Source organism: Rattus norvegicus, chromosome 14 (genome assembly GCF_036323735.1).
Source record: "Rattus norvegicus strain BN/NHsdMcwi chromosome 14, GRCr8, whole genome shotgun sequence".
Classification (NCBI taxonomy): Eukaryota; Metazoa; Chordata; class Mammalia; order Rodentia; family Muridae; genus Rattus; species Rattus norvegicus.
The window spans coordinates 98,410,647-98,424,126 of record NC_086032.1 but is presented as its reverse complement, the minus strand read 5'-3'; the positions used below and the strand labels follow the sequence as shown (position 1 = coordinate 98,424,126).

The window sequence follows — 13,480 nt, the reverse complement described above, 5'->3', positions numbered from 1 at the left end:
GCAGATGGCACAAATCACGCCTGTACTTTTATTCTTAGAGTCTGCTCACCTCCAGAGGATGGAGAACACTGGGTATGAGATGGCTCAGCAAGCAGAGACACTTGTCCCCAAGCCAGACATCCTGAGCACCGTCTCCGGGATTCATGTGATGGAGGAGAGAGCAGATGCCCTTAAGTTGTCCTGGTCTCCATACATGTACCATGACACATGCCCCCCAAATGTAGTAGTAGTGATGACAATAAACCTACTGGGTGCTATGTACAACAATGATAATAAACCTACTAGGTGCCGTGTGTTTAGATTTTATGTGTGTGTGTGTGTGTGTGTGTGTGTGTGTGTAAGCAATTTTGGAGAATCCCCACATTTTCTCCCCATATGACATCAATTCCTGAAACAATAAGAATTCCTAGGATTTGTAATTTCCTGTACACACTGTAACTTCGTCAGATTATTCCATGAGGGCATTACGAGCTCAACACCACAGGTAATTGCTGAGGTAGGAACTGAAGCTCTCTACACTATGGTTAAAGGCACACGTTTTACTTCCCGAAGCTCCAGCTGTGCCTCCTTCATCTGAGGGGATAAAGGAGTCATGAAAAGGGTAGAGAGATACATCAAGAGCGTTAGTGCCACATTAAGTATACATTTATTAGAGATTTAAAAAAAAAAAAAGTACCCAGCTCCTTGTTCCCAGGCTGCAGACTGTGTGCTCTGCACTCTCAGGCCTATAGCCTTCCAACTTGATTACTCCTACCAAGTGCCTTCCTTCACGGGAGGGCAGGGAGGTAGGGGCTTAAAAGCAGACATGAGCATGCATGACGTCTGGGTATTCATCTGTAATGTCAGGAGCCAACTACTTCCTATCTGTGGCCCACCAAGGTTCCTTGGCCACCCCACACACTGAGCAGGCTTCTACAGTCAACCAGCTGCTCAAAATCCAACAGTACAGAGGGAACTCCCTGACCTTTCTCCTTCCCTTCTTTGTAAAACTAATTCAACAGTGAGTGGTGAGGGGTTTATTATTCAGGGCTGTGCAATAGGAAGGTAAAGGACAGGTCCACTTAAAAATTCTCTCTCTCTCTCTCTCTCTCTCTCTCTCCCTCCCTCTCTCTCTCCTATTTAAAAAAAATCAAACAAAACAAAACAAAACCTCCCCAAACTAGCAAACTTTGGATGTGGCCCCGACATCAACTGAATGAAGCCCAGGTCAGAATGTGAACTAACCTGAAGAGCCAATGTCATTACCAATAAATGACATTAGGTGACAACCACTTGAGCCAAACTGGCTGGACTGGGGACCTTTTCATTTAAATGTGCTTTCTTCAAGGAAAAGCACTTTTTGGTCCCTAACATGGCTGACTAATTTGTCCTATAACCACTCAAAATCAAAAGGAGGCAGGTAAGATCCTACGGCAGGGTCAGAATGCTGGGACTTCCTTTTCCTTAATGCGTAACCTGAATGAAGGGTCACAGGTTACACATGCAGGTTACACATGAAGATGTATTTGCACGTGCATACAGGTAGACGTAATCGCACGGAAAGTAATTCCAAAACTGCGGTGACATTTTCATTCAACTCGAAGCAGGCCGCATCCCAGAAGTAAACCGAGGAACTGAGGGAAGCTGTGGAGAGCCTCCATGTTCCCCATCTTATGGAGGATGTGTGCTCCTGACTGCCCTGCTCAGCCCTGGCCCACCTCCTCGGCTGCCGAGAACATTTCATTGTGATTTTCATTTTCTTTACAAAAGGAAGGCAGAGTCTACCCTGAAGTAAGGCACGATGAAGGCCACTTGTCAGAGACTCTGTGGCTTGTTTTTGCTGGCAGGCTGACTTTAATACCAAAGGTGTGTCCCTAAACCACAGCACTCCTGCACCCTGAAGAGTAAGTCTGCAGAGGGAAGGCTCTGCCGGCTGCCAGGCACCTGAGGGGACAGCGTAGTGGGTGCAGCCTCAGCAGCAGACAAGGTCATAAAACCCGGGATGGATGGCGCTGCAGGCTCACCTGCAGAGGAAAGGGTTCTGTCTGCCATCTGTGACTCTCTGCCTCCCTCCCCCACCTCCTTCAGGGAGGGAGCCAATTTCATAGCACCATAAATCCTTCCCAGCACACCCCACGGCTGGCGGGCGGCTCTTATCGGATCACATGGCTTCTTTATCTCTCCATCATGCCTAACGTCGGGTTTGCTTCCTTCCAGGCTCTCCACCACTCCACCAGACCTAGAGAGGGATTAGCTAGGTCCCAGGTCCTCTTGCTTGAATTCCTGCTTCCTGAGCTTCTCCTGGAGCTCAGCACACACTCGCTTCATTTTACTCACGCACCCGTGCCCCAGGCCTCTTGGTGCCTACAGGTTTATAAAGGTGCTTAGATTTCACCAAATTGCCCATATATGTGTGTGCTGTGTTCTGCGCCTAGCGAGCTCTGTAAAATCAACCATCGACATGCCATGGCAAGGTCAAACATGTTGAGAAGCCGAAGGTGCTGGTCACAGTCCACTCCTGTCGCTTTTTCAAGCGCTCCTCTTGAGCCACAATTACTTAAAACGTCATAAACGATGACTGCCTTGGTTTAAAAATAAATCATGTATTCTGAACTCGATGGGCTAGAACAGTTACCCGTGTGGTTTTCTGAATGGTAGTTATGGGGTATTCTGCGGCATCCAAGGGAGAGAACATTTGCTCTGCATGCTTAAATGCATAGGAAATAAGGCTTTCGGAGTCATTCCTTTAAGTGGGTACTACATGTCTGGTTGGTAGCTCATTATGGAAAACAGCTTTAACGAAAACCTCCTGTTGGATAGAAGATTTAGTTGCAAAGACACCATTTCTGGCAGGGGGCCCCCGTCTGGGAGGGCAGTTGTCACTCTTCTCTCAGAAGCTGCTGTGAAGCATTCGGGTCCCTTTCTCAACACTAACCCTTTGGCTTCACAAGAAAAATGGTGTTCCGAATGCCGGCAGATCACTTCAGAAAAAGGCTTGCCCGGAGATATTTCTGATCAGTGAGGCCGACCACAAAAAGGAACTCAAGAGTCATCTATGAAATTGCCCTTCCCCGGTGTCTGGGAATAAAAGGTCTGTGCACTTGAGCGGCCCAGTCTTTCAGCTGGGACTCAGTGCCGAGGCACAGAGCCATTCTGAGAAAAAGCAGGCCTCTTGCCCACTTCACTGCGTCCATCCCTCGGTTTCCAACCCCACTCCTGGTAACGGGTGCCTTGCAGAGCTTCTGACTCACCACCGTACGGTTCTACCACAAGGCTGACAGCTTTTATCCTCAGTGTCTTTCTTATTTAATCATACAGGGTAAGTTTTCAGAAATAGAGCCCCCAAATATAAAATGGCATCTAAAATATGGTAACAAATATAAAGCGGAATCTAAAATACCAAGAACTCTGACTTTCACCCAAGCAATTAGGCCAAGAGGTCCTGCTTACACTGTAGGAACCCCACCCCCCTCTGGGGTGCAGAGTTCCATCCTTTTGCTCTGAACTGGCCAAGAGTCTATGACTCTAAACCATTTAATGAAAACATTTAATAAAATCCCATTGTAGCCTTGAACCCATGACCCGGAAGCACTGTTCACATTTTACCCTTGGAAGGTGAGGGCAGTCCGTGTACCTTGATGCAGACACGAAGCTGCCACACACTTCCTGTGACAAGGAGGCAGCGTGAGCAGCCTCTCACACTCACAAAATATTCTAGCGCCCATGGGGCTCCCGCTCTACCCGGTATCAAAGACAGCATACAGTTTGGTAATCGAACCGAATTATGAGTCATTCTTCAGAATGAATCCTAGCAAGTCAAAGTTTGTGAGCGCAGTAGGCCGTTGGGGCTTTAATTTTCCTCCCGAAGTTTCGATACAAAGCCATTGTTAAAAACAGCTACGAACTCCTCTGTTACGGACTAGTAATTCTGAGGAGAAACTTCGTTCGCCCACCCCTTAACACGCAGGGCTACTGAGCATGCTCACACTTTTACCCTTCGCATCATAATAACAAAAGATATATTGCTGTAAGTGTGTTTTCCAATCTGACCTTACATCTCCAGGGCATGGAGAAGCCACAGCTCCAGGGAGGCTGTGTATGCACACATTCTCTTGTGTGGGGCCTACTGCCCTGGTCCTACAGACTTCTGGGGCTGTCCCAAAGTTGGGGTACCAGCCAGTGTGCCACTAACCAGTCTGGTCTGTGGCCCCTAACATCCAGAAGGGACAAAAAGAAGCTGTATGTGAACCCAGGGAGCTTCAGAGATGGAGGCCCTGGGGGGGGGGGGTGGTGGTGGTGGTGGTGGTGGTGGTGAGTAGACAACCACGGATCCCTGTAAACACCAACTCGGGCTCCTAGTAAGCCTAGACGATCTATGGCACCCGGACAGTTTGAGTTTCCGTGGCTCCCGATAGCCCTTAGTCAGAGTGCCCGTTCCAGGGGTGAACTCGCAAGCACTGAGCATGGAAAATGTAGCTGCAGTGTGAACTCACACTGGGCATTCCTTCACAATGCTAGTCTGGGCTACTTTGTGGCTGCTAACAGAGTCGTGTTCTTACTGTTCAGTGCTGCCTATGACCTGAACATTCTACTCTGTCTTACCCAGTATTCTGTTCTGCCATGTTCCCTCGGACCACAGCGCACCCTGGCCAGCAGAAAAAAAACAACAGTGAAGAACCTGGTCTGGAGGGGAAAGGATTATCAAAAATTCAAAACTACATCTTTCATTGTGTGGTGGTGGCGGCCCATGTGCCTTTAATCCCAGCACTGGAAGCAGAAGCAGGCGGATACTCCGTGGTCAGCCTGGTCTACAGAGAGTTCCAAGACAGACAGACAGGGCTACACAGGAAAAAAAGAATCCTGTTTGGGGAGCGATGGGGGAGGTACCTCTTAAAAAGGCAACTTTAGACGTGTTGTCTAAGGCAGGTGACCTAAAATAAAATACTCTTGGGTCACCCTCAGTGTCAGTGTTACCTGAGCGCTCCCAGAGTAACCAGGGAGTAAAAAGTCCTGTGCAAGTGATTTTTCATGGTTTCTTTCGGTTTCTACTGCTTTCTTTTGGAATGCCGGTATATGCCGCATGCAGTACGCCGGGAAGGGACCCTTCTCTGGAAAATCTGAAGACTGCTTTAATCTATACAGCTGAAGAGCTCATCTCTCCACCCCGGGGCCGCAGGGAGCAGAGACCATGAGTACAGTGACCACGGGCACAGCGCCTCCTCCCCCTCCTGAAACAGCCACGTATTTCCCTCAGCTGCAGGCTGCAGGCTGCAGGCTGCAGGCTGCACCTGTAATTACCGCGGAGTTTGAAACACTGGCTCCAGGAAGTTGAGCTTGTGATCTCTGGCAACAAGAACAGACCCATCCGCTTCACATGCACACGCCAACCATACGTTTAAAAAAAAAAAAAAAAAGTCAAGATTCAATGGAATTCAAGAATTCTTTTAAAAGAGAAATCAAGAATTATTTCTTTTTTTAAAGAAAAGGTTAAAAAGAAAATGAAAAAAAAATTCTCTTTAGTACCAAGCACCAAATAATTCTCCACCCCACCCTAGGTGGGAATGACAGGTACAATGACAAGGTCACATCAGGCTTCTTCCCAGCCAGCACGGTGCTCCCTCCAGGATGCTGCAGTGCTCCCTCCTCCTCACCACCCCTCCCTAACTGTGATTTCCAGGCTACTGGCTGCAGTTACTTCAGGACCACAAAACTCCATGCCTTTGCTGTGCCTGCCATGCTGTTAAATCCACAGTACTATTCACAACCTTCTAAAAATGCTAACCTAGGCATTTCTGGGATACCACATAAACATTTTATTCTAATAGTTTGCTAACATTCAAAACACCAGTTGGAGGTAGCCCAGACGGTTTTGTCCAAAAACCACTAAAACATAATAAGTTTGACATTTATTTAGTTTTTTTTTTTTCAAGAATTTGTCTTATTCTTACAGACTAAGTATGTGACCTAAAGGGGTGAGTTTCGGGGTGACTAATTTGAAAAGAAGTGGGAACTAGAGAGCCCTGGGAGGTCAAAGGGTCAAAACTGAACCAAGGTTTAGGACTCAGCCTTTATTGTCTGTTCTGCACAGCCTGGGGTCAGCGTTCATAATTAACCAAGATCTAAGGATTTCCATCAGAAGACACACTGACCCGCCCTGAGAAAACTCTTCTCTCCTTTTACCTGAAAGCAATCACGCTCTTGGGTTTTTCCCTTCACTCTTGCGCAAACCATTATTCCTGGTCCTGCTTAGACCTCGAGGCCAGTTAACAGAGACACTGACTCGCTGAACAGAAGGGCTCCCACCCCCGTGAAAGTACACCGGCAACAAGACAAAAATCAGTTCTTCAAAACACAAACGGCCAGGGGAGCTGCTCAGAGTTAATCTCCAACCCAGGGCTCTGACCTGCAGCCAGGAGCTTTCTCTGTCTCCTCCTCTTGACTGTTTCTGCCCTCATCATTGGAGAAAGCAAAGGAAGTGGAGTGTCAGCAAGAAACTAGCTGACAGGGGCCAGGGAGTGTGAATTCGAGGTACACACTTCATCAATACTGCCCCTGAACAGCTTGACTACTTCCGCCCAAGACACAGATGTATTCCCTCCCCCTCCCACTCCTCCCACGGTCAAAAGGTCAGGAAATTACTTTACCAAATTCAAAAACCTACAAACTCTTTTACAGGCCAGTCCTTAAGATCTCTCCCAAACAAAAGGTGATAATTTAACCCACAGGAAGGAAGGAGAGCCAAGGGCCCACAAGCCACAGGCAGGGTTTTTTTACGAGCCTCACTTTATATCCTAGACAGATCCACCCATAGGGTGTCCTTTCAGGTGGCGAGAGTTAGTGATTCATTTAGTGCTCTTTCACCCCATTCCGGGTCCCGCCACCTCCTTTACTGCGGAGGGAGAGACAAGCAACAAAGAAATGTGTTCAAGGTATCTGGTCTGCACTGGGGGCCTGAGTCTCCACTCCCCAGCGGACACTGGCTAGAGGCAGGTGGTGGTTATCCAATCATGTGGTGAAGAGGCACCCTTTTTAAAGTTTAGTTAGGCACCCTTTTCAAAGCTAGAAAGAACATGAGGGACTGAGTAGGATTCCTCATTCGGGGAGAAAAGGGACTGTTCAAGGTTACTGACCTGGGGCCAGAGGAAGGGTGGTCCCCCCCATCTGCCCACACTGTTTACAAACAAGGGCTCTGTGCTGTGGGAAAAGTCCCTGGATTGGTGCTGTTGGGATTTTAAGATTTACTGGCTTAGTCAACAACTGTGAAGGAATTTTAAGTGAGGAGGAATTACTAACAGCCCAACTCCGGGTCAAAGCAACAGCTGGAGGGAGGGAGGAGGGTGCGGGGGCCATCTTGGCTGTTCCTCCTGGACAGAGGTCATTCCATTTGGCATTTATTAGTTTAACTAGACCGATCCTGTAACACATCCCCTCCTCACAACTGGGTGTGACACTGATTCCACTACCGAAAACGTATGCAAGACAGGGGGCAGGAGCCAAAGGGCTTTTGAGGTCTCTTTACAATGTCTGGATTTTTTTTTTTTTTTAAATTGGCTTTACAGTCCCTTAGTGTTGCCAAGGGCTTTAGCAAACACATGCTACTGAACATCCTGCAGAAGCAGAAAACTTGTAGTGGTAAAATCCAACAGAATACATTTAATAGAGGAAGACCAGAAGCCACCAAGACCCAGGACCACAACATAGGCTCAGCTCCTTCACTCAGCATGGACTGGCTACCCAATCATAAAATTCCCAGAGCAAGGGAGTCCTACCGGAGTCTTTGAAAAGGAAGAAAATGGGCCTTCAAATGTAGCTTGGTGGCAGGGTGCATGCCTAGAATGTGCACAAACACACACACACACACACACACACACACACACACACACACACACACACACACACGCATGCACGCACGTGCAAGCACACAGCACAAAAACATTTTAAAAATGAACTTAATAAACTGCGTGTGGATGAAAGGCTGTAACTAGCATAGGAGTTTTTAACGTGTTTTGCGTGCATGTGTTTGTATGAAGATAATGGAGTTATATACAGTTGTGAGCTGCCATATGGGAGCTGGGAATTGAACCTAGGCTCTCTGGAAGCACTAAGCCATCTATACAGCCAGCCCCACCCTTTTTTAAGATTAATTTTTTTATTCTCTGTACATGAGCTGTCTTCAACCACCACAGAGGAGGGCATCAGATCCTATCACAGATGGTTGTGAGTGGGAATTGAACTCAGGACCTCTGGAAGAGCAGTCAGCGCTCTTAACCATGGCACCATCTCTCTGGCCCTTTTTAAAAAAGGCAGTCTCACTGTATATTCTGGGTTGGCCTAAGACTCCCATAAGTACATCAGGCTAACCTTGAACTCACAGAGGTTGACCTCAAGTCAACGTAATAAAGCCATCACAGTGAGCAATGCTTTGGCATCAAAGGAAAGAATAAAAGGTCTCTAACAGGAGGCCTGCCAACACCCAGCTCCATATGCAAAGGTGTGACAGCAAGGCTAAGGCAGAGCTCCTAGTGTGCCTCCTCCTCTCTCTCTTCTCCCTTTTAAAGATTTGTCTATTCAAATCTACCTGATGGTGTGGCTTGAGGATGTTCAGAGCTCAGGGCTGCCTATGGTTAGCTCTTCCCTTCTACCTGGAGTGCTACAAGGGCAAACTCAGGCCGTGGGCAAGTGACTTAGGAAGAGCCTTCATCTTGGCTCTCTGGGACTGTCACAATTCCCAAGGCACCACAAACAAACCACCTTGCCTCTGGCCATTTCTCCAGTGAGGAGGTCTAGAAAGGAGTTCTGTAAACCTAACAGATTAACTCTAACTGGATGCTCGGTGGGCGCCCCCCCCCAACTCCTTGTATTTGCATACCATCAATCAACTTTAGCCTTTATTAAAAGGCAATTCCACCTCAAAAGACTTATTTCAAACACATTCTCACTCCAGTATTCGCAATAAACCAAGAGTGGCAATAATCTAAAATTCACTCACCCAGATAAATCCATTCCATTCCGAGATGACTGGTTAGACAATGTAGCAAGGATCACCGTTCAGCTTTAACAAAGAATGGAGCCCACAATGGGATTGATTTTTGAGAAAGCTAAGCGAAAGAATCCAGTCAAAAAAAAGAAAACAAGCTGGGTGGATGCGGTGGCCACGCCCTTAGTCCCAGAACTCAGGAGGCAGAAGCAAGTGGACTCTGTGGAGGCCAGCCTCATCTACAGAGTGAGTTCCAGGGCTACACAGGGAAACCCTGTCTCTTAAAAATAAAATAAAAGGGGTTGGGGATTTAGCTCAGTGGTAGAGCGCTTGTCTAGCAAGCGCAAGGCCCTGGGTTCGATCCTCAGCTCCGGAAAAATAAAATAAATAAAATAATAAAAAGGCCACTGTACCATCTATTGTTTATATTGTTATCTAAAAGCCACAGAAAAAGAAACAGAAAGTAGTATGGTGGTTGTCATGGCTGGGGAAGGGGGGTGGAGGTGGGGGGAGTCAACCACCATGCGTGGAGTTTCGGTTTTGCAGAGTGAGGTCTAGAGATCTTAGAGTGCATAATCGCTGTCCCCATGCTGTACACCAAACAGTCGCTGAACTGGTAAACTCTGGGTGGGAAAAAAAAACTATTTGTGTGTGTGTGTGTGGGGGGGGGGCATGTCACAATGCAGATGTGGAGGTCAAAGGGTAACCACCATGAGTTTGTCCTCAGGCTTGGTGACAAAGCACGGAGCCACACCACTGGCCCTGCAACCTGGTTCCTGCCACAGTGAGGAGGTACCTTGAGAAGCGAGGAGTCAGGTGAACTGGGCTCAGAACGTGTGGGAACGTCTGGGCTGCATGAGGGAACATTCCCAAAGCCGTGAAGGAGTGAACATCACCAACGCCAACTGCTTCCACTGCCAACATCAACCCCACTCTGCTCTTTTTCGTGCAAGGCAGGCCAGACACAACTCAAACCTTTTAAGCATTGGCTTTATTGACAGAAAGTGCCCCACTGTTCTATTCTAAACTCTGAGGCAACATTCAAAAAAAAAAGAAAAAAGACTCATCATGGGTTATGTGTGAGTGGCTGCATGTATGTGTGCATATCACATGCATGTCCCCAAGGGTGTTGGATCCTCAGGAACTGGAGTTACACAAGGTCGTGAGTCGCCACGCGGGTGCTGGGAATCGAACCTGGGTCATCAGCAAAAGCAGGCAGTGCTCTCAGACGCTGAGCCTTCTCCCCAGCCTTGACAACAGTGTTCCCAGTGAACACTGAGCAGCCTACAATGCAATCCACAGATCTCAGGGGTATTTTTATGATTAGACCCTTTTTATTCCTTGATTTCAGTTTTAAAGATGACTAAAAACAATTACAAGAGTTTTCTAACATTTCCATTTCTTTCTCCACGGGAGTTAGCCATGTTTTTAATAGTCCTCAAGGCAGGAAAAGAAAAAGGGACTGGCTTGATCCCCCCTCCCCCTTGGAACATGTTCCTGCCAGGTTTTGCACACGCAGCTCTTTGTGGAGGTGATGAGAACACAGGCCCACCCACGGACACTAACTCTGCTCATCACCCTCCCTGAGCAGCCTCGGTGACACATGCTGTTGTGGGGAATGGAATTCAAGAGCCCCAGTCAGGGGACAGGGCCCTCGGAGCCAGAGCAATGGCAGGCAGGCAACGGAGGAAGCCAGTGTTTATAAATAAGGAAGGGAAGAAAGGAAGGGAGGGAGGGAAGGGAGGGAAGAAGAGAAGAGGGAGGGGAGGAGAGAGAGAGAGAGAGAGATCCCATTCTTTACAATTGCATGATTTAGCACTGAAAACAGTTACCTCTTGATTAGAATCTAAAGATAGCATCTTGCTGAAATTTTCTTCCACAATGACCTCTGAAGACAGCAAGTATAGCTGAGTCCCAGCACCACTTCCAAAAGGAAGGTTGCGCTTATAATCTAAGCCAAAAGCTTTTTCAAAGAGAGCTGAGGTGCCAGCCTCCTTCTAAAGTATTGGTTTTCTCTATGGTTCTCAGGAGCCACAAGGAAATGGTACTTACAGCTCAGCTCCTGTACATGGCTCCTGTAACTGCCCCTACTTTCAACCCCAAGGCAATCTAGATGTTCATGCACCAAACTGCCAGCAAGCTTACACCCAGGAAAAGGACCAGTCCACAGTGCCTAGATAAGAGTGTACTCATTTATACTTCAGTGTGAGGCCTTGTGTCTTCAGAAATCCACACCATGCTTGTCTTTGGCTTCTCTGAGCTACACAGAGAAACCTACAACTTTCAAATAACGACACAAACTTGGAGTGTGTGTTGCAGACGTAGGACAAGTGTGGTGGCCTGACACAGGCGATACACAGGTAAAGCCTCTGGTGGGAACCGGGCGTGTTCTCAGCACACACTCATACATGTGAACAGCAGGAGCAGGCTGCAGACTCCAGAAACAGGGCTCTCGAAAGCACGTGAGTATTTTTAAATGTTGGCAGCTGGTCTATAGTGGTTTTAAATTAGCTTGTTTTTATGAAATAGTTACTGAATTCATATAGCTGTAAGTGTGAATATAATTTTAATAGATCCTAAAAAGAGGAGAGTCTTCCAACCGGCAAAAACCGGGAAGCTGTCTGTTCCACTAAGATACCATGGGCACTATGATCTCTTAGAATAAATGTGCTCCCTGACTACCACCTCCCAAGAAACAGAGTGGGAAGGAACATCTTTTGTCCACAGCCATGTCTGTTGGCTTGGTTCAGAAAACATGGATACCAAAACCACCGTGAAGTAGATTTTGGAGTAAAGCAACCAAAGTTAAAAGGGTTTGAGCCTGGGTCCAAGTGCCTAGCCCATGCCGCTCAAGGGCAGCAAGTTCAATCAATATCCACTGACTACTTCTAAGCTGAAGAAGCAGCAGTGTCTTTGCACTCTTAGAAGAGAAAGAACTCTAAAGACATCAGTCACCCTGGGCCAAGGGCTCACAGTGCTCGACATCAATGGTATCTCCGGTAGCAGCAGCCGAAGTTCATGTGCGAAGCTCAACAGAGATCTGTAAGAACTGGTCCTCACCTGGGCTAGTTCCAATAAGACAAAGAATGGCAAAACAGAATATTTTCATAGAAAACACCAACCAATCAAGAGATCTACTCTTTGAAATACAAGTCTCCTTAGGTAGCCTCGGGTGGCCTGGAACTTGCTATGTAGCCCAGGCTGACCGTGAACTTGAAGACAGACAAGATCATATACTGTAGCCCAGGCTGGCCTGGAATTTACAATAATCTGTCTAACCTCAGTCTCCCGTGTGCTAAAATTATAGGCAAGAGCCACTATGCTTGATGACGTTTGGCAAAGTGAACCCCAAATTGAGTATGGCTTTTACCAAAATTCTGGGGGACCATGTTCACATTTATATAAAAAAGCTACCAAAAACATGTGTTCTAAACAAGTTAACATGCTCGAAGCAACCTTCCTGACCTTGGAACAAAATCTTAATGAGAAAGAAAAGGGCCCTCATTTTGAATCCGAAATATTTTTAATATCAGCAAGTGTTGTTGTTGAATGTGTACTATATATACATATATGCACATATGCACACAAAAATAAACACTACAGATGTGGGCAGGGAATTCTTAGCCAGACCCCCACATACTCCAAACACCATTCTTCCTCATTATCGTCCTTGACCAAAATTAGCAAGTTACGGCCTAACAGGTGGCTCTCATTTATAGAATGTAAAATTAATGAAATTTAAAGGAGGTCTGTCTTGAAAAACAAGCTGGCCGTTCTTTTTTTTTTTTTTTAAGGGGGGGGGAAGCACACTTTAATCTATAATCTACAATCTACAAACTCCTTCCAAAATTTCTGAATGTGCTAAAAGCAATAAATGAAATAAATCTATTTATCAGGAGTTTAAAATTCATACACCTGAAGAAAATTAGGGTATTACTATAGGTTCTATGATAAAACAGGAACAAAGCCTGCCTTGCTCTCTAGTTTGGTAATTCCAGATCTGTTCAATGCCGCCTCTCAACAGCAGGATTTATACCCCAGAGAGGACTGTGTAGTCAACGCCTCATCTTAGGCAATGTATGGGCAACGGTATTATAGGTCCTGACCCAAGTGTGGAGAGACCGTCCAGCAAGGCAGACATAGCACAGATATAAACTAACTACAGCATCTGTCCTGGACAAGAGGGACTTAAAAAGTGTCCTTTAAAAATATGAGGAGACACTGAACAGTCTGTCAGCACACATAGGAATGTTTAATATACTCAAATAAACAAGGCATGTGCCCCCACTAGCTAGGCATTGTTTAAATTTAGTGAGTGAAGAAAAGAGAGAAGGTCAGACAGGCAGTCACAGCCTCCCAATTATGTGGAATGATCCTTCAGGTCATGTGGAAGCTATAATTAAATGTTGCTACCAAATCCTCACTCCCCTTTCTTCTACCTTGGAAAAGTTAATGCACTGATTCAGTACAAGCAAGTCGTGATCAGCAAACATATCCACCCAGGAGAGGAAGAAGGCTTTCTTG

At 46.7% G+C, this 13,480-nt stretch overlaps 1 protein-coding gene across 2 annotated transcripts in view; it reads right to left on the bottom strand.

Moving 5' to 3' along the window:
• The window catches only part of Spred2 (sprouty-related, EVH1 domain containing 2), a 101,567-nt gene that overhangs the window by 28,017 nt on the left and 60,070 nt on the right, over nt 1–13,480 (bottom strand).